The sequence below is a fragment of the Terrapene carolina genome, unplaced genomic scaffold, assembly GCF_002925995.2.
Source record: "Terrapene carolina triunguis isolate 2854851 unplaced genomic scaffold, T_m_triunguis-2.0 Scaffold66, whole genome shotgun sequence".
In the NCBI taxonomy this organism is placed as follows: Eukaryota; Metazoa; Chordata; order Testudines; family Emydidae; genus Terrapene; species Terrapene triunguis.
The window spans coordinates 50,492,266-50,518,720 of NW_020664417.1; positions in this window are offsets into that span (position 1 = coordinate 50,492,266).

Sequence of the window (26,455 nt, forward strand, 5' to 3'; positions counted from 1 at the left end):
ACTTCTTGGAGGTCAGAAAGTGTAGGGAAATAGCAACAGAGAGTCCTGTGGCACCTTTAAGACTAACAGATGTATTGGAGCATAAGCTTTCGTGGGTGTATGCCCAGTTCGTTGTGCATCGGACGAAGTGGGCATTCACCCACGAAAGCTTATGCTCCAATACATCTGTTAGTCTTAAAGGTGGCACAGGACTCTCTGTTGCTTTTTACAGATCCAGACTAACACAGCTACCCCTCTGATACTGTAGGGAAATAGTGAGAACTACCAAAAGCTAAGCAGAGTTGGACCTTGCAAAAGAAATTAAAACCAATAGTAAAAGGTTCTCTAGCCATATAAATAACAAGAAAACAAAGAAGTGGGAGCCCCGAGCCAGCCCCGGCCATGCCGGGCCAGGCCAAGCCACGCAGCCGGCCTCAGCCATGCCGAGCCAAGCTGTCGGCCCCAGCTAGCCTCCCCCTTGCTACTGCACAGCCGAGCAAGCCGCCTGACTCACCCACTCACCGCTAGCTCGCTGGGTTCCCTCTTCACTCCCCTATGCCCCAGGAGGAGGGATGCAGGGAGCAGCAGCAGGCAGGCAGCAGCAGATGGTGGGGGACTCGGGGAAGGGGCAGGGCCACCACGGCCCAGGTGTACGGCGGTGGGTTAGCAGCCTATTATACACACTGCCCATGTATATGAAGTGGAAATTACTATATCCAAGGTGGAAGTCAAACATCTTAAAGAGAATAAATCGGGGAAAGGGGTGAATAATCTCCATCCAAGTATATTAAAGGAACTGGCACATGAAATTGTAAGACCCATAGCAAGGATTTTTAATGAATCTGTGAACTCGGGGGTTGTACTCTTTGACTGCGGATTGCTAATATAGTACCTATTTTTAATAAATGGGGGGGGGGAAAGTAATTCAGGAAAGTTCAGGCCTGTAAATTTGACCTCAATTCTATGCAGGGTCTTGGAAGACATTTTGAAAGAGAAAGTAGTTAAGGAAATGGAGGTAAATGGTAATTGGGATAAAATACAACATGATTTTACAAAAGGTAGATTGTGCCAAACCAACTTGAACTTCTTTTTAGACAATGGAAACACAGTAGATCTAGTCTACCTGGATTTCAGTAAGGCATTTGATACAATTCCACATGGGAAATTATTAGTTAAATTGGAGGAGATAGGGATTAATATGAGAACTAAAAGGTGGATAAGGAACTGGTTAAATGGGAGACTACAATGAGTCATACTGAAAGATGAACTGTCAGGCTGGAGGGAAGTTACTAGTGGAGATCCTCAGGGATCAGTCTTAGGGCCAATCTTATTTAAAATATTTATTAATGACCTTGGTACAAAAAGGTGGTGTGTGCTAATAAAATTTGTGGATGACACAGATTTGGGAAGTGTTGCCAATATGGAGGAGGACCAGAATATCATACAAGAAGATCTGGATGACTGAAAGCTGGAGTAATTGAAATGGGATAAAATATAATACTCCAAAGTGCAAGGTCATGCACTTAGGGATTAACAACAATAAGAATTTTTGCTATAAACTGGAGATATATCAGTTGGAAGCAACAGAGGAGGAGAAAGACCTGGGTGTATTGCTTGATTACAGGATGACTATGTGATGCAGCTGTGAAAAAGGCTAATGCAGTCTTAGGATGCATAAGACAAGGTATTTCCAGTAGAGATAGGGAAGTATTAGTACCATTATAAAAGGCACTAGTGAGACCTCATCTGGAATACTGTGTGCAGTTCTGGTTTCCCATGTTGAAGAAAGATAAAATTCAAACTGGAGCAGGTGCAGAGAAGGGTTACTAGGATGATACAAGGAATGGAAAACCTACCTTATGAGAGGAGACTCAAAAAGCTTATCTTGTTTAGTCTGACCAAAAGAAGGCTCAGTGGAGATATGATTTCTCTCTATAAAATACATCAGAGGGATAAATATCAGGGAGAGGGAGGAGTTGTTTAAGTTAAGCACCCATGTTGACACAAGAACAAATGAATATAAACTGACCATCAACAAGTTTAGGCTTGAAATTAGATGAAGGTTCCAAATCCTCAGAAGAATGAAGTTTTCCAAGGGGAGCAGTCAGGGCAAAAAACATAACTGGCTTTAAGACTGAGCTTGATAAGTTTATGGAGGGGATGGTACAATGAGACTGCCTACAATGGCTTGTTGCTGATCTGCAACTGCTAGTAGCAAATATCCCTAGTGGGGGAGGGCTCTGAGTTACTTCAGAGAATTCTTCCCGGGGTCTGGCTGTTGGGTCTTACCAAAATGTTCAAGGTTCAACTGATCACCCTATTTGGGGTCAGGAAGGAATTTCCCCTTAGCTCAGATTGGCAGAGACCTTGGTTTTTCTTTTCTTTTTCTTTTTGTCTTCTTCTGCAGCACGGGGCAGGGTCACTTGCTAGCTTAAACTTGAATAAATGATAGATTCTCTATAATTTGAAGTCTTTAAACCATGATTTGAGGACTTCACTAACTCAGCCAAAGCTTATGGGTCTATTACAGGAGTGAGTGAGCAAGGTTCTATAACCTGCAATGTTCAGGAGGTCAGACTAGATGATCATGATGGTCCTTTCTGGCCTTAAAGTCTGAGTTGTTGATAGGACTTGGCAATCTTTGTCATATACTTTAAACTCTGCTCTGAGCATGATTAGTCAACATGGTGGTAAAAACACCAGTGGCTGGTCTGTGCTAGAGCTCCCACATGACTGGTGGGAGAATGTAAGAAAAATGTTAGTATGGAGAAGGCCTTAGTAATGTAAAATGCAACCTAATGTGTTATGTTAAATTGTTTTAGGCTGATGTGTTCACAGAGCAATAATGAATTTTCTGATATTCAGCTAGTATTGGAGTTTAGATGCCTTATTAAAACAAACTCGGGAAAGTTCATTTAACCTTCCTACAAATCTATATAAATTCTTGCAGGTAAAAACTGACAGCCAAGTCTGAAGTTTAACAAGATATTGGCATGTCTGAAGTTATGCCATTCCTTGAGTTCTGGCAGTCTGCCCAACAGTGCCTAATATATTTTAAATAGTTACATAACATGGACCACATTCTAACCTCTTTTATGCCAGATGCCGCTATCATTAAATATTATGGATCAGATTCCATTCTCATATACAATACCTGAGATGAGAACTTGCATGGTTATTGGTTTGAAGGGACATTCTTCCATCAACACTGAGAATAGCCCTTATCCCTGTCACTTTCTACTTGGTAAGTTTTCAGAATGCCATACGAGCGCCTTTTTGTCATAAACAGACTATAAAATATTGACATCAGCATCTAACCTGGAAGTCTTATCTCTAATCTATCCCAATCAGAGAATCTTTACAAATATCTGGCCTTGAAAGCTTCCCATATTTTTTAGTCTTCCTTACTACTGGTAGCAGTGATTTCAGGAGAACTGGAGAGACTATAATGGAGTTTGATGATTATAAATAAAAAAATCCCCATTGGATTCAGGTGTAGTGACAGGGAGCCTTATAATTCCCTTTATTTAATTTAGCTCTTAACATTAGGAGAATCAAGTCTGGTCTATGGAACATAAAGCCTTCCTTTATAACAATGATATATTGTCATTTCTTATTGACATTTAAAGATCTCTGCCTGAATTTCTGTCCTTGGTTGAAATGTTGAAGCTAATTCAGAGGTTTTGCATATGTCAAGAAGTAGCATTTTTAGTGTTTCTGAATGTTTTTCAATACACCATTCAGGATTTAGTGTAGTGAGAATAGAGCAGCCTGGGAATTTTTTGAGTAAACGTCTTTTTGACACAAAATGCTGATTCATCAAAGCCAAAAGTTTTCACAGGAAAGGGGTGGTTTCAGAAAAATTTTTGACTCAAAAATATTTTGAAACATAGTTTTGAAATTGTCAATATGTTTCATTCTGAATTTTTAATGCAAAAAATTCAGTTTTCTGGTTCAAAATTACTTTGTTTTAAAAAATAAGCTATTTAGAGTAAAACAAATTGAAATTGAAACAAAATGTTTCTATTGACATCATTTTAAAAAAATATTTTTGGTTCACAAAATTTTTGAAGATTTTGACTTTTTTTATTCCAATTCAGGATGGGCAAATCTTCAAAATCTCAGATTGTCACGGGACAGGAAGTCCTCTCCTGCCCAGCTGTAGTCAAAGCACCTTCCATGACTATTCAGTCCAGAGTAATGTTAAGCAATTACATTTAATTGATCTGCAATCTGGAGAGTCAGGGAGAACTACAATCTCTGTCTGCATCCAGGAATCTCAGCATTCCCTTTATATTCATTACAGCAGAGTCCTGTGCCCAGCTCTCTCTCAGGGGTAGGAGGGTCTCTACAAAAAGGTGTAAGGGCCCTTGACTAATAAGATCATGAGAAGGAGCTCTAGGGAGGAAATCACTTCATGGATCTCACACAGAGGTTTCCACCACATTATCCATCCCCTAGTCTGACATCATCTTAGATCTGCAATGGCTCTGGCTGCTGCTGCCCACATGGTCCCATTGGTCCTTTGGAGCCATGCTACCAGGAACTCCTCACAAGTGTTGCTATTCCTGCATCCCCTGGAAAGGAAATGACTGAAAAGACCATATGGCATTAAACTGTATTACAGTTTCTGCCTAAACTCTTTAAGGCCAGGGAAACAAGTCAATCCCCCACCCTATCCTGTCTCCACTCCTCTCCAACCACACATGGTTTCCAGGGTGGTCAGGGCAGTGGGAGAGCAAATGTTCTTTTGGCTGGGGGAGATCTGCATGTGGAAGTTCCCTCCTCCCCTCTCCCTCCCCATGTGAACATCTTCACCTCTTGATTGAATGTTTAACGTCTAAGTGGGAGGGATAGACAAGAAGGTTTGGGGGTAACAACAAGTAAAAGGAATTAACACGGGAAGCAACATTCTTCAAAAAACCTTTAAGGAATTAGAAGTGATTTTTCCCTGTTTGTTTGACACTGGACTGAGCCTTTTCTCACTCACCTGATTATGTTGCACCATTATTTTATACATATGGAAGTACAGCAGCTGGAAGAAACATAAAGCCTAACATATAAATCCCTTGAATAAAGCATTAAAAGTCAGCTGAACTGTTGGTTTGCTATAACTGTCACACAAGCCAACAAGGTTAGTTTGTTTCATGTTGATGTGGAATCCATGCATTCTTTCAGATCTGTGACTTTTCCTATAAAACCCACAGCACTCCACCGATTCATCTGCATGAGAAAGCAAAGTGTGATATTGTATCCTGCTTCCATCATATTCAAAGTACCAGAAGTAACTATACTCTGGGATGTTTCTTCCTTGCCATTCTTTGTTACCCTTTACATGTACCTTATTGGATAATCTCCATGGGTGTTTTTGCCTAGCTACATGTACATAGCTCCTTAGTGTAAATGGGAGATAAGCATTTGCAGCAAAAGGAGAACAGAAAATGATTGAGCTCTACATTAATGATTGGTGAACCACCAGATGTTCACAGAGTGAATTTTATTTGAATAAACACGTAATATTTTGTTTCCACTTATTAAGTGTGCAAAATTGGGCTAGAAATCCCCCACATGTACAGTGTTCAGAAATTACTCTTTGGAGTCTGGTGGTTCTTATAATGAGATATGCACAGTCCAGACTGGAGACATAGTACCAGTCCCATAACTTAGACAAGTAACAAATAGGCATAAAAATGTATTTGCATCTCTGTAATTTTAAGGAGAATTTTTCAAAGAAATAGAGGTGAGTTAGGCCTATTGAAAGCCATTAGGGGTTGGGCACCTACTCTCTCGTGCTTTAGAAAATATTAAATAATCTTAAATGTCAACTATCCCCACCTGCCCTTCTGCATTGCATAATTATCTCAGTATTTCAGAGACTCCAAAAAGTTTCAATTCAAGTTAGTTTCTAAAGGTTAATGAATATTTAGAGAGTGGAGTCTTATTAAATCCAGATAGATTCTCCCATCCTTGTGTAACATTGTGCCATCATCCTATCCTAATGTATGTCATGCAAGAAGGATTTTTTTTTCAGTTGATAAGATTTATTTTACTTTAGCTAATAACAAGGCTTCATTTTCCATCAATACATATCCAGTTGTTAGTTGGAATAAGCACAATGATGGAAAATGAGACCCGTTTAAAAGTACTGCCTGGTTGATAATCCCATTTGCAGTCTCTCCTCCAGAGGATAAGAAAATCACAATTTACTCAAAGACTTAAAGGTTAAATTGCATTTTTCATCTTAGTGGGCTCAGATTTTCCCATTTTGGTGTGACATCATTTTTATTTTTCCTCTAAGTCTTGACAATCTCCAGACACAGGCCAGTGCAGTTAAGACTGAGCTCAGGAGAATGAGGAAAATGATTTTGTTTGAAAACAATATTTTATTTACAATAGAGGAAATGCATGCCTCTTGTATTGAGTGTGAGCTGCAGAAATCTGTGAAATTACAACCAAACATTCAAGCCTATTCTCTTTCTTCTGGCACTCTTTAAAAGCCTGTCTGGGAATTTAAGACAAGTGCCCCTGTGAGATCAATAACCGCTCCCTTAGGGAATGTAAAAACTGACAGCATCATCAATGTGAAAGACCTCGATAGCTTCAGAGACAATGAAGACATGTTCATTGTGACCTGAAGCAAAGACTTTCAACAAGTGAACCTTGGAGAATCATTGTCCATTTCTTTTGGAAACTGTCACCAAAGGGACACTGATGTGTTCTTTTTCAATGTAATGAAAAATGAAAGTTATTCTTTTCCTTTGAGGCTGTATCATTGACAGTCAATTACCTTTTCAAGAATGGAAATTAAATTTTCAAAGATGAACGCATATACTTCAAAAGACAACTGAGGGGAGTGATAAGGGAAATTCATTTCATTAAAGGTGGCCAATAGTTTATTAAATAAATTCCTGCAGTCGCTTCGCCTTTGAAACAGAGATACATCTGGACATATTGTTTTTAATATAATGAAATCTGTATGCGATGAACAGTGTGAATTTCTCACATCTCCCTTTATGCATGCATTACTTCTCTCTTTTAATAACTTTGATTCTATTCATTTAGGAACTGTGTGAAACCTCAAAGCATACCGAGCTTGAATTTGGCTTCGTTCTGAAATACCACTCTGATTTTAAAGCTGCTCTCTCCTTACTCTTGGTTTCACCCAATCCTGTTTGTAAACATTAAGTTCTTTAAAAGATTATACCTATAATCAGACAGAAAACTCATCCAAGTTTTCTATCTGTCACTGTTTATGATGAAACCCATGTGTCATGCGGCTTTGTACTCACTGCTAGGGGTGTCTACTACCTGGGGATTAGCTCCACTCAGGTCTGACACCTCCTTCTGCTGCACACTGCATGCCCTGCCATTTTTCCACTCACTCCCTTTGACTCAGGGTACACTGTCTTCGTGGCTTGGCCCTCCAGCCAGGTCTCTATAGTCTCCCCTTCTGGGGTATCAGAGTCTTTCCATACCAACAGTCCCAAGTAGTCTTCTCATACACTGCCCTGATGGTTTATGCCGCTTTGTTACCCACACAATTTAGGGCTCCCATTCCCTACTCTCCCTATCCCTGGGGTTCCAATGGCCCTGTATGGGTTAGTGGGACTTTTTCCCAGTGAAAGAGCCTTCACACAGTGAATATCCTTAAACATATACATGTATTTATTAACCAAATAATTAGCAGAATACGCATACAAAGCATCTAATGCTCACCACTCCCAATAAAGCAGATGGATGTCTCCGGACATCATATCTGGGCCTCTGGTTTCTGCAAAGTATGGTCGTGCAGGGGTTAAGAGTTCTGGCAGCTTTGGTCTTTTTCCTGGAGTTCCAATGAGCTTTCTTTTGATCCTCATTATATAGTTGAAATGCGTTTTTTTTCTTATCTGTGCATTAAACAATCATTTTACTTAAAGCATGACTATACAATAAATTTACACACTTATAACCCTTAATGAGCTAAAACAATTTTCTTGGCAACAGCAAAACCTTATAATTTCTACTTATCAGCAAAAGCATCTTTTAACAAGAAATGCACACAGGCACTCAGTAAGAAACTTGCAAGATTAGCTTGTCCATACTCCTTCTATTCCCATAAATCTGTGATTTCACTGCATCTCTTCCTGTTAGTAATGCTGCAGCTGCAGCAGGTATTTTTTCTATCTGCTAAGGATGAATTTTCCTGACTCTATAATTTTTGTTTCCAACATATGGTAGCTGAGCATACAAGATGGCTGAGGGTTATGCTAACTCCATACACAAGATGGCTGTGATTCATGTCAAGTCCAGGCCTCTCATTACAACTCCCCCGGTGGCTGGTAGGGGAACCTAGGCCTGTTCACTACTCAGCTTCCAGTCCAGGGACTCTATATTTGGCAACTGTGGTCTGCTTTCCCTCAGACCCTGCTGCTCTTTCTCTGGACTCCTTCCTACAGCTTCTGGCTTCCCACCCTGCTTCCTGGTTGTACCAACTCAAACTCCTACTCCCAGGGAGTGACTACAAACTACCCCTTCTAGCCCCTTTTTGTTGCCAGCTTCCTGGCTTTAGTCTACCCACATTTGTTCCTTCTCTGCTGGGCACTGTCATCATTCAGGGAATTACTTAGGCCATCTCATTCTCTTCAACTGTGGCTTAGCTCGTTAACTGGCCCCTTCTCAGCCTCATTAACCCTTCCCAGGCTGGTGTTGGGTGACCCCCATCACACCATGCATGATGTTATAGTTGTCACAGGCACAGTATCCCAGTAATATAATATAGCTACCACAGACCAGCGGGGGAAAAAAATCATAGATCAGTGCCTGCCTACCTACCAACCAATAAAAAATAAACACTGCCTACCTTTCAATAAAAAAACAAACAAAAACAAATTCTGTTTTTGATGTGGGTTATGTCAGCTATGTGTTGTCCATTGCTACTCAGAGTAAAGCCAACTCTCTCCTGTATTGTAAGTCTGGCTTTTTATCACATTTTGATTACATGGGATTCATTTTTACTCAATGTCCTGGAAAAGAACAGAATTATGTGCTGTGACCAAATACATTGCATCAACTATGAAGAGCATGCAAGAAGACTAGATATCATCAGTGCTCTTAGCTATTGTTACATGTAATCAGCTCACTTTTGTTGAAATCAGTGGCGAATACAGTATCTGATTGCAAACATTCTGTCCCTTTAAATTGTAGTTTTTCCTCAAGCTTGCAGTATTTGCCTGGTCTCACTGAAGTCTTCGTAGGCTGGTGAATGTCACTGCCTTTGAATTCTGCTTTGATTCACTGGATGTGATGAATGTTTCATGAATTCTCAGTACAAGCCATTTTATGGCTTGCTATACCTATTATTAGGTGTTTTTTGTTTTCTTTTTTTATATACAAATGTGACTTCTGGACTAAACACAGTGAAATCCAATTCTGCATATTGGAAACCTGCATGTCATAACTTTAGGCATTGGTCTTGTAACAAAAGCTGATGCAGGAATAATTAAAATTGATGCAGTACAGTGTGTCTTTCCTTTGTTAAGTTTTTTATTATAGCGCAATACTGAAATATAATTCATTTACAATTCATGAAATACAAATAATAATGCAATATACCCCACAAATGCTTTCTACTCTTCACCCCCTCACATTGTATTTATCCTTATGTCATGTGTGAAATGTTTTTCTGCAAATGCTCCAATGCTGCTGTGATTTATCAAGTGCTAATAATTTCAAAGTGCTATGCCAAGAAAGCAAAATCTGTGCTTTTTAGTTTATTAAGAGACTTCTGATTTTCTTGGGCTCCAAAAGAGTAAATATTTTTCCTTAAGGAATTCAATATATTTGAACTTGTTGCCAGTACTCATCACAGTATACTCTGGGCACAGTCCTCAGGACCAGTGTTGGGTTGCTAAAGCTGCTTTCTGTAGCCAGCAAAGACGTGTGTTCTTAAGCAGTAGACAATAGACATTTAGTTATTGGGATCAAATTTAAACTTGTTGTAATTTAATGGAACTTTCATACACTTAGATGGGACTAACCTGCTTATGCTACAGTTGAATTTGACTTTTGGTCTAGAATGAGAACTTGGATTGTTACAAGACTCTTACTGGACCAGAAGGAGACTAGTGCTTGCCAGTCAAGCTCTGTAAAACCTGAGAGGCAAGTAGGTTGAGTGCAGAAGGCAACATTGGAGCAAGCAAGTTATGATTTTTAAAGCAATGATGACTGAGGACAAAATAAGGAGGACTCCTCTAGAGAAGTAGCGGAACAGAATACCAAGTTGCCATAAGAGTCTGAGGGTTGCTGTGGAACAGGATAGACCTATAGCTGAGGACCACACCATAGACATGCTTAACAGCTTAAAGGATTATCTCTGAGCAAGAACGCCAGGGGCTGGGAAATTCATTGTAATTTACAGGGAGGCTTATCTGAGAACATTGATCAGATCAAGCTGGGCTTATAATGAAGAACCAGTGCTGGGGACATACTGCTGCTGCAGCACTACCTTTGCAAAGAGCTGGCATAGCATCAGAGAGTAGGTGGACCAGCACAGTGCTGCTATGACTTTGTGAATAACAGTCACATTTTTTAAAGCCCTATTAAAAAGAGAGTTCAGAAAAGATTTGGGAGGAATGAGATGTAGGAGAATAAGGGAGATGAAAATAAGCTAATAAAGACAAATATTTTTACTGTCATGATTCTAAGTGTACAATGACTTCCTAAACTCCCTTTAATTTGCATAATAGCCATTATAAAGCACAGGCACAAGATAAACACTGGAAAGCAAAGCTAAATACCAAATGGATTTTTCATCCTGTTCCAACCCCCACCTCATCAAATATGGGAAAGTGGGGGAGAGGAAAGAAGTGAATATGGACTGAACCATTAAACAAGCCTTTTAATTTTCCATCTCAAAATTATTCTTCCTTTTCTTTCCTCTTTTTTCAAGTAAAGTTAAGCCTCCAAGAAAACTTGCCATACACAGGCGCTGACTTCCCCTCTACCCAGATGGTGCTCGACCCCCCTTGCCCCAGACCCCACCCTCACTCCACCTCTTCCCCCAAGTCCCCGTCCCTGCCCTGCCTCTTCCCCGCTTCTTTCTGCCTCCTCCCGCAAGCGTGCCCCATCTCTGCTCTTCCCCCTCCCTCCCAGAGCCAACCTGCATGCCATGAAACATCTGTTTGCAGTGGGCAGGAGGTGCTGGAAGGGAGGGGAGGAGTGATCAGCGGGGCAACGAGCTGCACCGGTAGGGTGACCAGATGTCCCGATTTTATAGGGACAGTCCCGATTTTTGGGTCTTTTTCTTATATAGGCTCCTATTACCTCCCACCCCCGTCCCGATTTTTCACACTTGCTGTCTGGTCACCCTAAGTTGCAGGGGGGGGCTGGGGGGGGGGGGGGGGCAAAGGGGGAGCTTGGTTGCCGGTGGGTGCTAAGCACCTACTAATTTTTCTCTGTGGGTGCTCCAGCCTTGGAGCACCCACAGAGTCAGTGCCTATGTTGTTATATTTGTTTTTTGACCTACATTCTCTGCACATCTCATTGGTCTCAGTTCTGCCTCCAGGTATTTAGCTACACCCCCCTTTGAGTTGGGTGACATACTCTTCACTTCCTCACCCTCATGTCCCACCCTGACACCAAGTGGCAGGACCTTCTACTGCCTGTGGAGGGTGAGGACCCCTGTTGTGCCAGTCTGTATTCCATCCTGGTCCCATAGCCCACCGGGGACACTAATCGGTGGCTCCTTCACGGAGCCATGAGCATGGGCATGTACCTTGCGTATTTTACCTCCCACACACACACTTGCCCCTTTTGTAGCATTTGGGAGACCTTGGCACACATTTCCATTGAGTGTGCCAGGTTGCAGCCACTTTTATGGCTCCTGCAGAACTTTCTCTTTAGGTTCTGGCTGCACTTTTCCCCACACCTCCTGATTTACACTCACCCCACGCATGGCCCCATGAAATTGTGAGACCTCCTCATCAACCTCCTCCTGTCTCTGGCCCAGGTGGCCGTCCATCCTACTAGGAGGAGGCTGTTGGATGGGGAGGTGCTCTCCAATTATGGGGCCTATTTCCGCTCCTCCCTCAGGTCATGTCTCCGGGCAGAATTCCTCTGGGCCATGTCCACTGGCATGCCTGGATGCCTTTGAGGAGCATTGGGTACTGCCCAGGGTTCTCTGCTAGGTGTTCCCCTCTGGCTCCCTGCTTCTGACCCTATGAACTCACTCCTGTCCCTGTATTTCATTATTTGTCCTCCAACCTCATGTGAGCCCTGAGTTCAGTGGCTCCTTCCCTTAGGGTGGGGGATAGGCCTTTAGATGTGGGTGGGCTCATGCTCCCCCTCCCCGAACTCAATAGGTACAACCCCCTTTGACCTAGATTATTACAGTCTTTAGTGAGCAGAATAGGGGAGTAAGAGGAAGTAAGGTCCATCTTCCTTCCTTTCCTGGTCTTGCTCAGATTGTGACTCTGGCAATAGGGAGGAAAGCAGGAGCTCCCAGGCTGCCACTTCCACTGTGAGCAAGAGGGTGGAAAAGGATGATTCATAAGAGAACCCCCGGCTTGACCTACCCATATTAGGTATCCAGGAAAATGTTCAGTGTGGAGAATGCTGAACCATGAAAAAGGGTGAAGAAATGTACTCCCTTCCCAGAGCAAGAGGGATCTGGGAGGAATTCTGACTGAGTCACAGTTCATCCTCTGCTCACTGGGGCAGTGAAGCTATGTGCTCTCTCTGACCCAGGGTAGCTTGTAAAGTTACAATGTGTCCCAGTGTCTGAGGTGGGAGCATATACTGTAGTGTATATAATGGCAGAATTAGGCCCTTTGCCTTTAAGCTGTACCATACCTAAAAGTTTACAGAATAGCCTCTGAACTCCTCTTTGTCTGAGCACTGCTTTCTTTTGGCTCGTGATAAATACAAGGTGATAGGCATTGGAGAGCCATCTGGCATAACTGAAAGATGTGCTTCTCCAGCTGCAACATCAACAATTGGTGCATTTCATGCTAAATAAGTAGGTAATTTATTATCCGAATGTTCAAGTCTTTGAATACATCACTTGTTGTTTAGCTAATTAAAATCAAGTTCATAATTTTCACTCTGTTTCCATTTGTTTTGTAACAATTCATTCAAATAATTGACAAGTGTCACTAATATAGAAATAAGCTCCTGACATGGTTCTGGAATGAAAAAGGAAATAGTTGTAAACATAGTCAATATGCCTGAAGAGACATTACAATTTTATTTATTAGTAAGGGCTTGTCTACATTACCCGCTGGATCAATAGGCAGCGATCGATCCAGTGGGGGTCGATTTATTGCGTCTAGCGCTCTCCTGTCAACTCCGGTACTCCACCAGGGCGAGAGGCGCAGACAGAGTCGACGGGAGAGCGTCAGCGGTCGACTTACTGCAGTGAAGACATCGCGGTAAGCAGATCTAAGTACGTCGACTTCAGCTACGTTAGTCACATAGCTGAAGTTACATAACTTAGATCCACCCTTGCCCCCCTCAAGTGTAGACCAGGCCTAAACTTGTGCAGTGAACTTTTGAATACTGAACTACTAGTCATTCAGTACATTTATAATGGTGAAGAGGTATATAGGGGTAAGACAAACATTGTGTGAGTGAGCTAGACCTGGAAAGTGGTCTTTCCATTTACACATTTTGTCCTCCAAATAGAAATCCTAGGAGCTTATAGTTTTATATCAAAATGTTTGGAGTATATGTTTGTAAACTCTGTGGGGTTTGGTTTACATGGATTACCCAAATTGAACCTCATATGTTTGACTCTCAGGGGTTAAATTACACCTACTGGTTTATTGCTGATTGTTCAGAACGTGAACTAGGGGAACTTCCCACCTACTCTTACTATTTTGAAATTTCTGCTTCCAGTCTTGACCAGAAATAAGATATAGAGGCATGTGAGATTGATGACAAATTAAACTAAATTTTGAATGTCAAACATTTGGAGCAAGTTTGGTTCAGGAGAAGGGGGAAGATTCAGGTCCATTTCTATTTTAGCAGGGTTCAAGCTTTAATTTGAATAATTATAATCAAATATTTTTTCTCCTGTATATAACCAAACCTGTGTATACATTTTTGGATTAGTTCCATGGTGTACTGTATACTGCTTAGCATTTCCCTTCTAATATGTTTTTGATGTCAGATTTGAGCTGGCTCACAACAAATTTCATTTAAAGTGACAACATTTTTAGTGTCCTCTAAAAAATATTTGGTTAAGTTTTCCTCAAGCTAGAACAGAATTTGGGGGTGAGGATAATTTAATTTTACTCAGACTACTCCTAACTTTGAAATGAATAAACAGAGTTGCTGAATCAAAACTAACAATAACCAAATGATATTTTAATGGGAGTTCCATGCATGGTGGGCTTGATGGGTCAGTTACTTAATACCAAACCTATGTGAATCTGTTTGATTATACGGAGTCATTTTCTCTTTTCTTAAATGAGAAGGACAACTTTCTTGTTTTTAGGGGTCAATTTTGGCAAAAATATTGAGAAAAAAAACATATTTTGGCCATCTTGTCTGAAAGCAAAACATTTTTCATTTTTCCTTTAATTTTGTTTGTGTGAACACCAAAGCCAATTTTCGCAGATGGAACTTTACTATTTTGGCTTCTGACTACAGCTTTACTGAGTCGACCATATTCCCTGTCTCTTTTGTGGGGGGCAATAAGAGTAGGGATTGTATTGTTCTTGTCCCACCATCCATTTCCTCCTTATTTCACCAACATCCTCTGTTCCTATATTCCTGCTCTGTTCTTTGGCTTTCCCCTCTAATCCTTCACCTTACTATTATACCACAATATTTTGTCTGCCAAATTGGTTCAGTACTTTGGCTGAATGGATGGTTGTGCACTTACTGTTTGAATATTTTACATATTAATATGATGAAGAATTTGCCTACAGTTCTTCATCAGTTTCCTCTCACCTGGGTACTTGTCACATCAGGATGGGATGCAGAGATAAAATTTCTAGACACCATTAATCACTGCTTCTTGGTGCAGTGAGTCCTGGAAGCCACAAGGGGAGAGTCAATTCTTGATATTGTCCTAAGTGGCATATAGTATCTGGTTCAAGAGATGTATAGTTAAATCTCTCAGTAATAGAAACCGTGTTATAATTAAATTTAACTTCCTTGGGGGGATACCAAAGAAACACACCACAGTAGCATTTAACCTCAAAAAGAGGAACTACACAAAATGAGGAAGCTAATTAAATAGAAAGTAAAAACCATCACAAAAGTTAAATGCCTGAAAACTGCATGGATACATTTTAAAAACACTGTAACTGAGGCTCAAATTAAATGAATGCCCTCATTAAAAAAAAAACAAACAGTAAGAGGACCAGAAATTGTCACCATGGCTAAACAGCACAGTAATGAAGGCTGTTGATGCAAAAAGGCATCATTTAAAAATTGAAAGTCAAATCCTACTGAGGAAAATAGGAAGGAACATATATGCTGGCAAATCAAGTGTAAAAGTATAATTAGGCAGGCCAAAAAAAGAATTTGAAGAGCAACTAACAAAAGACACAAAAATCAGTGGGGGGGGGGGGGGGGGGGGAAGCAAGTACATCAGAGGCAGGAATCCTACTAAACAGTCCATGTGGCCACTGGACAATTGAGGTGCTAACTGAGCACTCAAGGAAGACAAGGCTGTTGCAGAGAAGCTGGTGAGGGAAGTTTCCACACCATAGCCATTCTTTCTGGGTGACAAATCAAAGGAACTGTCCCAGACTGAGGTGTCAATAGAGGAGGTTTGGAAAAAATTGATAAATTAAACAGTAATAAGTAACCAAGACCAGATGGAATTCACTGATGACATTGCAAAACTATTAACTTTAGTACCAGGCAAATTGGTTGAAACTATCATAACGAACAGAATTATCAGACATATATTGGGGAAGAATCAACATGGCTTTTGTAAAGGGAAATCATGTTTCACCAATCTGTTAGAATTCTTTGAGGAGGTCAAAAATATGTTGACAAGGGTGATCCAGTGGATATAGTATACTTGGACTTCAGAAAGTCTTTGACAAGTTCCCTCACCAAAGGCTCTTTAGTAAAGTAAGCAGTCATGGGATATATGTGGAGGTCTTCTCATGGATCAGTAACTAAAGACAGGAAACAAAGGGTAGAAAAATGCTCAGTTTTCACAATAATGAGAAGTAAATAGGGGAGTCAACCAAGAATCTCTACTGGGACAAGTGTTGTTCAACATATTCATACATTATCTGGAAAAAAGGGGTAAACAGTGAGGTGGCAAAATTTGCATCTGATACCAAATTATTCAAAATAATTAAGTCAAATGCTGATTGTGAAGCATTATAGAGGACTCTCACAAGACTGGGTGACTGGATAACAAAATGGCAGATGAAATTCAGTGTTGATAAACACAAAGTGATGCACATTACATACAAAATGATGGAGTATAAATTAGCTGTTAGCACTCCAGAAAGAGATCTTGGAGAGATTGTGGACAGTTCTCTGAAAACATCTGCTCAATATGTAGCAGTGGTCAAAAAAGCTAACAGAATGTTAAGAACCATAGGAAATGGATAGCCAATAAGACAATAAATCAGGGCTTTGGAGCGGAGCCCAGAGCTGGAGCGTGGAGCAGCTCCGGAGCAGTGGAGCTGCAGGTTTTTGCCTGTAGCTGGAGCGGAGCCGTAGCACAGCTCCAAAGCCCTGCAATAAATATCATATACATCTATGGTATGCCCATACCTTGAATACTGTGTACAATTCTGGTCACCTCATCTCAAAAAAGATATATGAATTGGAAAAAAAATACAGAGAAGGGCAATAAAATGTTTAGGGTTAAGGTTAAGATTCCATCTGAGGAAAGATTAAAAAGACTGGAACTGTTCAGCTTAGAAAAGAGTTGACTGGGGAAGATATGATAGAGGTCTATAAAATCATGACTGGTGTGGAGAAAGTGAATAAGGAAGTGTCATTTACCCCTTCACATAACACAAGAACCAGGGGTCACCCTATGAAATTAATAGGCAGCAGGTTTAAAACAAACATACAGAGGTACTTCTTCATACAACACAGTCAAGCTGTGGAACTTCTTCCCATGGGATGCTGTGAAGGCCAAAAGTATAACGGGGTTAAAAAAAGAATTAGATAAATTCATGAAGGGTAGGTCCATCAGTGGCTATTACCCAAGATGGTCAGGGGTGCAAACCCATGCTCTGGGTCTCCCTAAACCTGTGACTGCCAGAAGCTGGTACTGGATGACAGGATATAGATCCCTCAGTAACTGCCCTCTTCTGTTCATTCCCTCTGAAGCATCTGTGTTAGAAGACAGTATACTGGGCTAGATGGGCCATTGGCCTGACACAGTAAATCCAAAAGAGCCCTTGATTTCAGATGCAAAGTACATAGGAAGATGGGACAATTTCCATCCCACTAGAACCAATAGACTTTTCATTCATATGTTTTTCCTACTGACATATCCCTTAAAGCTTCTGTCGTGAGCTCGTAAGGAAAATTCCAATAAAACATGTTTTACGGTGGTAATTTGTTGATGCATCAAAATCAAAATGTTTCATGGAAATTGTTCAACTAACTACTGAAGAATTCCCCAGTGGGGAGATGTGATTGCTTTCTAGCCTCTCCATGCAGCAAGAGCAGTGCAAAGGGGCTGCCCAGAATTGGGTAGAATTAATGGTCGAAGAAAATACTCTCTCTTCACTTTCACATTCCAGGTTGAGTTTTCCAGTCTAACAGTTAAGAGGGGAAAAAAATTGTAAACCAAGCACATTTGATCTGGAAATCATTGTGAAGCAATAACTCAGAACCCAACAATGTCATGGTTACAGGCAAATTTCAGAGTAGGGCAGCACTTTAAATCTCAGTGAATTTGGTCTCTATCTCTCTTCTATTATTTTTCTTTTTTCTTCTTATATTGCAAGGTGTCGTTCTCATTACTGGCTTTTTTAGTCTTATGACTTCTCCTGGTAGGTCTTTATCTGAACAATCCTGTGATATAGTTCTGTATATGTCAATTCCTGAATATTTTTTCTTATAGTCCAGTTAGTTTCTTTTGGCATACTGTAATACCATCAAACATCAATACTGCAGACCATGCAAACCTATGTCCTAAACAATCAGAAAGCACCGAATTCAAGCCATATCAAAATATAATCAAATATGTCTTCATCTGATTATTTAGATTTAAAAAGCATACCTAGAAGAATGCCTCTCCTGGACCATAGGTACCCTTGCAGTCACTTAAAAATAGAATTAAGTAAGCGCTCCTCTCGTTACTGAATGCAATTTAGACAAATTCAGTTTTAGATTTAGCTTAATTTACAATTGTGAGAGCCACTGGCAGAGGGAGGGAAAGTGTGAGTGTGCATGTGCAAGTGTGAATAAATATATAATGCAGACTTTGGGGCTTAGGAACAGAGAAAAAGGGCTGTACTATAAAATGACATTTATATATAGTAACATATACTGTGTCTTTTAAAAGCTTTCTATGTGTTGCAAAAACTATGTATGGATATATTTTTCTAGATTTTTTTAAGTCATAATTTTTCAGTGATTCTCAAAACCTACAGTTTAAGAGGATTGGACTATTTTATATATTCCACACAGGAGATGAAACATAACAGTAAGTAATTCATGTTAGAAGAAAGGTAGTCCCATACATTTGTTTTTTCAGTGCATCTAACAAGAAACAATTAAGTCCTTTGTACTAACTTAGTCCGATACCTTTTTGCCCCAAAGAAGTATAATGCACAGCTCCTTACAAACCTGTTTTTTGTTTTGTTTTTACCTTTCAGAGCACTGGAACTAATCTGAGTTTCCTGTTTTGCCATAATTAACAGTTTGTCTTGAGAAAGAATGCTGCCTTCTGTACTGTATACATTCACTAATGGGGTTCTTTTATGAGATATAATGTATCTCAGTTCACACTTATAGGAAAGGGGCTCCAAGGTTTCTAACTGCAAAATTAGCATGATTTTCAATGTCTGAACTCCAACTTTTGAATAACATGTCCCAGTCTAGGATTAAAATGTACCAAAAATCTGGGGATCAGGGATGTCTCAGATGTTTGAGTTGTATGTTGAAGACTATATTTCTTTAAATGCCAAGAGTTTAATCCATAATATGGTTATTGGTGCCAGATTCTGCAGTCATTAGAGTAAAGCTCCCCTTGTCATTTATTTAAAATACTTAGTATATTTCCTGACAGTTAACAAGATACTTCACAGTGCTCAGTGCAAATAAACTAGCTTATTGGCCAATGACATGTATGGTTTGGGTTTTAGACCTAGTTTTGTATTTGTATTTATATTTAGCATGTGCCCCCTTCCCATCATCCTCTACACATTCACTTTTAAACTGAAGTCAACATTTTTGAAATAAAGTTTTGTGCAGGGCCAGCCCTGGAACCACCTCTACGTTAGTTTTCATAACTCCTGTTGTGTTGTGTTGTGCTGTAGTGTGTTGAATCCCCTGAGTAACTCAACATGGACTCCAAATCTGTTTAAGGTTTGTCTGTCTGCCTACACACTGCTGTCTATTGGAAGGATTGTCATTGTGACTCTCAATCAATGTGTGTTATCATATTGCCTTTCATTAGCTCTCTCCTACAGAGGAACTAAGCCCTGAGGAGTGGAAGAGGAGGGAACTGGGCAAGAGAGATGGAGAGGAAGAGGAACAAGAAGATGGGGGAGATAAAAGCAGAGGAAATTAAATCTTTTTTGTTCTTTTTTTGGTGAAGTCACACTGCTAACAAACATAGTTTTTGTGTTTGCCAATTAAACATTAGTTTATGGCTGTTTTGGAAGAAGAACTTTGTCCTCTGACACATTTTCTTCATGAAAAATGCAATTAAAATATGATCTACAAGGATTTGCTGGTAGAAAAGGCTAGAGAGCAATTATGTCACAAACCCTATTCAGCACAGCCTCCTGGACAATTGACTTGCAGGACCAAGTATCATTATGCCTAATTATACTATAAGGCATGACAGTGTGGCTGACTATAATAAGACAATCTTCACTCCTGGGGCACTGAGATGTGCCTCTGTAGAGTGCTAAAAAGGCAGGTTGTGGAGAACATTGTCCTTTGTAACTAGAAGATGAAATGTAAAGTACTGAATAGCAGCTTCAGCTGAAGGGTGTGATTTTCATAGTGCACTGCATGCAAATAAACCTCCCTTCAGAAATCTTAACCAATAAGAATCCTTTCTTACTTCCTGCACTGTCTGCCATAATTATTATTGAATTGTGCTCCCCCATGGTAATGTTACATGATTTACACCAGACCTAAATGACAGCTACAAAACAGACTACTGCATGCCATAGCTTAACAACCTTCAAGAGCTTTCTTCCCTGCTTATAACTAAGGTCCTTTTCCTAGTCATAGATAAGCAGAGAACAAAACATTTTAAATAAAGGGTTTTTTCCCCCTTTAAAAGGAAATTAGTAGAATTGGTTGGAAAACCTTTTTTCCACAGAAAATTTTGAATTTTTGGCAATTATTTGAAAACCAAAATATTTTGGACTCCTCTTTTGGTGAGGAGAGGTGATGTGTCATGGCAGTCTCATATCCACAGACTTTTCCTTATGTGTGATGAAGAGAATAATAAATCACTTAGTTTTTCTTATGTTGCCAGGTACCAGAATACTCCAAGGTATGCTAGAGCGAGTCAGAAAACTCCTGACTAAATTTTTTTATCAGAAATTGCTGATTTGTCAAAATTGAGAAGTTTCGTGGAGATGGCTACATTCTGATAAAGTTCTGACAGAACCCTGCCTGCCAGGAAGGTTTTGAAACTGGTTTCCTGCCAGCTCATCCAACCAGCTCCTCAGCAGCCTACCTGGTTGGCTGATGGGAAGCCTGGAAGCCCTTAGAACATCACCATCCAGGCCTCCAGGCTTATGGCTCCTTGGCAGCTTGCCTGGTGGGCACACATGGACCCAGGAGCCTGGAGATTGGTAGCTCCAGGGAAGCCTACCATGCAGAGTGCCTTGGAGCCAGGGACCTTGTTCCCTTTTATGGAGAATTTTGAGATTTTTTTTTTATTCATTCAAAATTGTAATGAACCCAGATTTCAAAATATTAAAATCTTCCACAAAATGGAATTACCTTTCTTCACCCATCTGTAACCCATATGCTGCTTTTCAGTAGTGATATTGTCTTCAGTGGAACTATAATGAAGTCATCTACTATTCAGCATGAGCAAGAGTGGCGGTATCTGCCCCTTTGTGGAACCAATGGTTTTATTAGTACCATATGGTCTCATGTTGGCACATATTAGTGCTGTGTATTGTAGTGGAAATATCATTTGTAGGTATTGCAGAACTCAGGGAAGATGTAGAAACATAGCTTTAAAGGGACCGCTCCTGAAGTCCTTACTCAACCATTACTCAGGCAAAGTCCTACTGATTCCAGTATGAATTTTGCCTGTATAGACCCCCCCTAAGTATGGGCCTGTCAGAAACTTTGATAGGGATGGTCAGGCCTAATGGACGAAGCCATGGCAGTCAGGTCTAGGGGTTGGAGCCACAGGTGAGAGCCAGAATCAGGAGTCCAGAGCAGGGTTGGAGTGAGGCCAAAGAGTGAGCAAGGCTGGAACAGGACTAGGAACAGGGTTGGAGCAAGAGCATGGCTGAAGCAGGCTAAGGCTTGGGGAGTCTGTTGCCACTGTCAGACAGGAGAGAATTCCAAGCCCTGGAGTGATGTTGAGCAGACGGAGCTGCTGTTCCCCATATGAAACTTATATACCTGCCCTGAGAGTAGGGTGACCAGATGTCCCGATTTTATAGGGACAGTCCCAATTTTGGGGTCTTTTTCTTATATAGGCTCCTATTACCGTCCCCGCCCCCGTCCCGATTTTTCACATTTGCTGTCTGGTCACCCTACCTGAGAGTCACCAGACCAGTTCCTGGCTTGTGGATTGGCTGGAGCACAGAAGTGACTCATCACCTTTCGGGACCCTAGATTTGCTCTGGGACAATACCTGCAGTGTAAACAATGAAATAGTTTTAGCACATGTTGTTATCTTAAGGTTTTTCTTTCTGTTCAATGATACAATGTTTCTTTTCTGGAAACTCTCTTCAGAGCAGGGGCTGTCTTTTATTTCCAGTTTTGATGTTGAAAAATATATAAAACCAGACATTTCACATAATTTTGGTGCATGTATTTGACCATATTCATTTTTCAGCTAGGCATGGGTCCATTCAAAGTTGAGCAGAGGTTTATACCATAGAGTTATGACCTTTAATGACTCTTTTGACAGACATGTTCTGAGTGTAAAATTTGTAAGTCTGAAAAGAGGTGAATTTTAGCTCTCATGGTGAAAAATATGCACAGCTATGGTTACAATAATATTCTGATTTTTTTTCAGTACAGTCTCCCTCCATAACAACATTACAAAAGTGACGGAGTTATTATTAAAGACAAGTTAATTTTCAAATATACATGTAACTGCATTAATTTTCAGACAGCTAGTAAATCAGGTAGGGCCGTCTTTTTAATTTTGCTTTTGCAACTTGTTGCTCAGCTCCATAATATTGAGTTCACCACTGTGGTCTGATTTTCTCTGGATGAAGTCAAAGTATTGTCTTTTGGCAAGTAATGTTAAGATAATTACCACCATTGCCTCTTATTCTTTCATTGAACAATATGCAGATTTTCAACTGTTTTCTTAAATGGATTTTGAGAACTTTGAGTTTTCTGTTGGATCTATATTCTTTTTTAACATACTGATATGTCAAGATATGTTAATTATTTGTTTTTATGTTTGGTAAATTGTCTTGATGCATGAAACCGAGCAGAAATGATTAAACAAATGGTACAGTATGTAGTGATATAAAATAACAAAACATGATTGTTACTTAAAAATACTTGCAAAATATCTTGTTGAGGTACATGAAGAAAACTGTATTGTTTTGTACTTGTATCCTGTGTGCGCAGATTGCCTTATCTCTAATCACCACCACTGGTCCTAATAGGAGGTGGCCTTCTTAGAACTCCAACAATGTATCAGGTGCATTGTAATTTGGCAGCAACCTTCATAGAGTCCCTTTGCATTTCAAAATCACTGGTGTGTTACTGAGCAAATTCTGCCTGTCAGAACCAAAAGGGAAAAAATTCTCTATGGGCTTCTGTGATAATGCAGATACAACCCATGCCATATGTTTCCTTTCAGTATTTTTGATAACTTTTCAGAGTTGGCTTCAGTTAGTCTGTGTTGATAAAAAGACTCAGTGGTTAGCAGGGGTGTCTTGAGATTGAGAGGCCAGGAGTTCACTCTCCAACCAGAGCTTATTTTAAGCTGGGCGAAGTATTAAATGAGTGTATTCTGGCAAGCTAAATTCTGTCTGGGAGCAAGAAAAACATGTGCTGATAGTTCTTATCGCTTTGTTCATTTCTAACTTATATGGTCGCTGTTAAGCCTAAGGGGAAGGTGGTCATTGTCTAGCTTGATCAGACCTGAAATCTGAGCAATCAGTTGATCCTAAAGTACAGCCCATTTGATAGAAATGAAATCCATCTCTTCAGTAGCATTTCCTTTTGGTTATTTTTAACAAACACAGTATGTTAGCAGCTCTCCAGTGCATTTCATTCTCCAGTTATATACATATATAAATCAATAGATGTATCTTAGAATAGAAGCCTCCCTGGAATGGTGAGAAGTGTTTTTAATCTAACAAGTTATTAAAAACAATCTCTCCTTTGTGTTCCAATGTAACCATACCATTTTTGTAAGGTGTTGGATGTGTGAGGCAGTTTAATAAAAACACAGGTATAGTTAAAAGGTTGTACTTTCGGCCTGTTTTTTAAAGAAATCCACAAATTGAAATGAATGCCACTGTCATATAATGTTGGGCTTCTGATCTGTTCATTTATATTACAGGGCCAGGCAATAATGATGCAGCAGCAAATATAAACCAGTAAAATAGCTCTATAGACTATTCTTGGTAACTATAACAAGCTTTTCTTAATACCATGTGACAGAAGATTAATCCGAGTTATTTGACTTCAAGGCTTGAATGTATATGACTTAACTATGATGCCAACCTCTTACATCTATACAACTAGATTTACTTTGAATTTCTATTTTTTCTCCTTTTTATCTTTCTGATTCAGCTACTGGTGCCCAGATAATCCTACAGATCCAACACTGTCATGTTAGAAGCGATTTATGATGGATGATGATGCATGGGGCAAATTCTTAAAAGGTTAACGCAAACTGCTTTGGTGACTAGAATATTATTTAATCTGTTATATTCCATCTTTTCATGATAAATCTGTGCCTTATTATCAGGACGTGAGAGAATCACCAAGTCACCTGCTCCTCAGATCAGAAGGTGATTGTGGCTTTGAATAGATATTAAGCAGCCACAGCACTGCCTGGTCAGAAAGAGCAAGTGTACTAGCCTTTTTACCTCAAAAGCGCCTTGGTTCTATTCCACCATAGGTCTCAACACACATGAGTTTGGTCTTGATCTGTTCCCAGTCGACATCACTGCACTTCACAACTAAAATACTTTGTCACATAATGTGTCACAGTTCAGCACAATTATTAGTGTCTGCTCAGAAGGATCCAGAACTGGAGTAGCCAAGACAAAGCAGGTGAGCCTTAAAGTGCAACTTGGAGCTGTGGATGGAAGCTTGTGTGACATCCGTATGCATTATGTCTAGTTGTAGACAAGAATGTTCATTTCTCCTTTCTAGAATTAAGTTGTAGTTGTTGTTTTTTAAAAAAAAGTCAGTTTGGCAATTTATTTAAATAGTAATATTGAGTTAAAATCATTGTAAAATGAAGGCAAGGCCTCCCTGAATAAAATGAAACACATGGTGGTGCAGCTACCATCATTCTTTTATTTCTTTGAATAATTGATGTGTGAATAGGCTGTATCCACTGAAGAAAGAACAAATAAGTACATCTGATGGGAGATACTGTGGTTTCAGAGGTATAAAAACAAACCTACACTACAGTCAAATCAGGCCATGATTAGACCTAAAGTTCATGACCTGAAGTGAGAGAACCATTTTTTAAATTTTATTTTAAATTGACTATCTCAGATAAATACATTCCATTTTTAGGGCCCATTTGGAGACACAAGGTCAGTAGGGGGAATAAATCAAATCCACAAAGTGTGAAATGATATAGGTTGGCCTTGGTAAAAGAATTTTGGCAGGATCTTTAGCTGCAGCCAATCACTGCTCAGAACAGCTGAAGACAGGGGTGCACTTGTACCCTTAGCACTCCCTTCCACCAATTCCTGGGACTGTCTGTCTGCTAAAATGTCCTCTCTTGTAAAATAGAGTGGCCTTTAGACCATCGCTACATGTAGAGACAATATATCTCACCTAAGTATCAAATTAAAATAGTAGACTTTTAAAGAAACATAGTATAGTACTGTGGCCAAAAGGGCTAATGTGATCCTTGAATGCATAAACAAAGGGAATTCAAGTAGGATTACAGAGGTGATTTTACCTCTGTATTTGCCACAGGTGCGACCACTACTGGATTACGGTGTTCAGTTTAGAACCCAAAATTCAAGAAGGATTTTGATATTTCAATACTATGAAGTCAGTAAGGCCTGAGGTCACATATTGGACAGTGAGGAGAAAACAAAATATTCAGTAACTGTTCATTCAATGAGCAATATCCATCCTGTGCACAGAATAAGGCCAGGGGGTTCTGTGGGGGGGAAAAGTGTGTGTTCACGTAAGTAATGACTGTATCATAAAACATATGAATGGGGGGGGGATTAAGGTTACACAAGCATCCTTTATTCTGGCATTTCCTAACTTTTGAATGCTTGGCTTTGAAATGTGAATAATGTTCTTTTGGTATAGTATTTTGTGTGTAAATTCCTTGGATTTTTATTAAGCAAACTGAAAGAAAAATCCAAATTCCATCATGTGGAATCATATTGATTCACCCATGGGTCTTCAGCAAGGTTAGAATTTTTGATCCACTATACAGACCTTTACCAGTTGATTGAACAGAGTATATGATAGCAGTAGTAGGTTGTCATCTTCTGTGTACTAGCAACTACAGGGAGATAAGGCACATATTTTGTCAGTGGGTTTCACAGCCATTTTCTGATGGAAGAGAAATGTTGAGAATCCCTTGTTCCATTCCAGGATCTAAGGGAAGTGTGATCTAGTATTCACAGACCATTCTGCCCATTCTTCAAACTAAGCCTCTTTTTTGCCCCTGCCCCCCCACAATTGCTTTCATCCCAGTCTCCCTCCCCATCTTTAGCTGACAATATATTCAATTCTGCTCCTGGGCCCAGTCCCTCAGCCTCAACTCCCTCCAGCTTCCTGTCCCATTACCTCCCTCCCTGTCAGCACCAGAACCCAGTTCTCTACTCATTTCCACATCTCAGTCTCAGAATATCCAAAAATATCCACTGATTCCTCATCCCAGTCCTCCAACTCAATTCCACCTTCTAGAACCTACTACCACCACTCTAACTCCTCATCACAG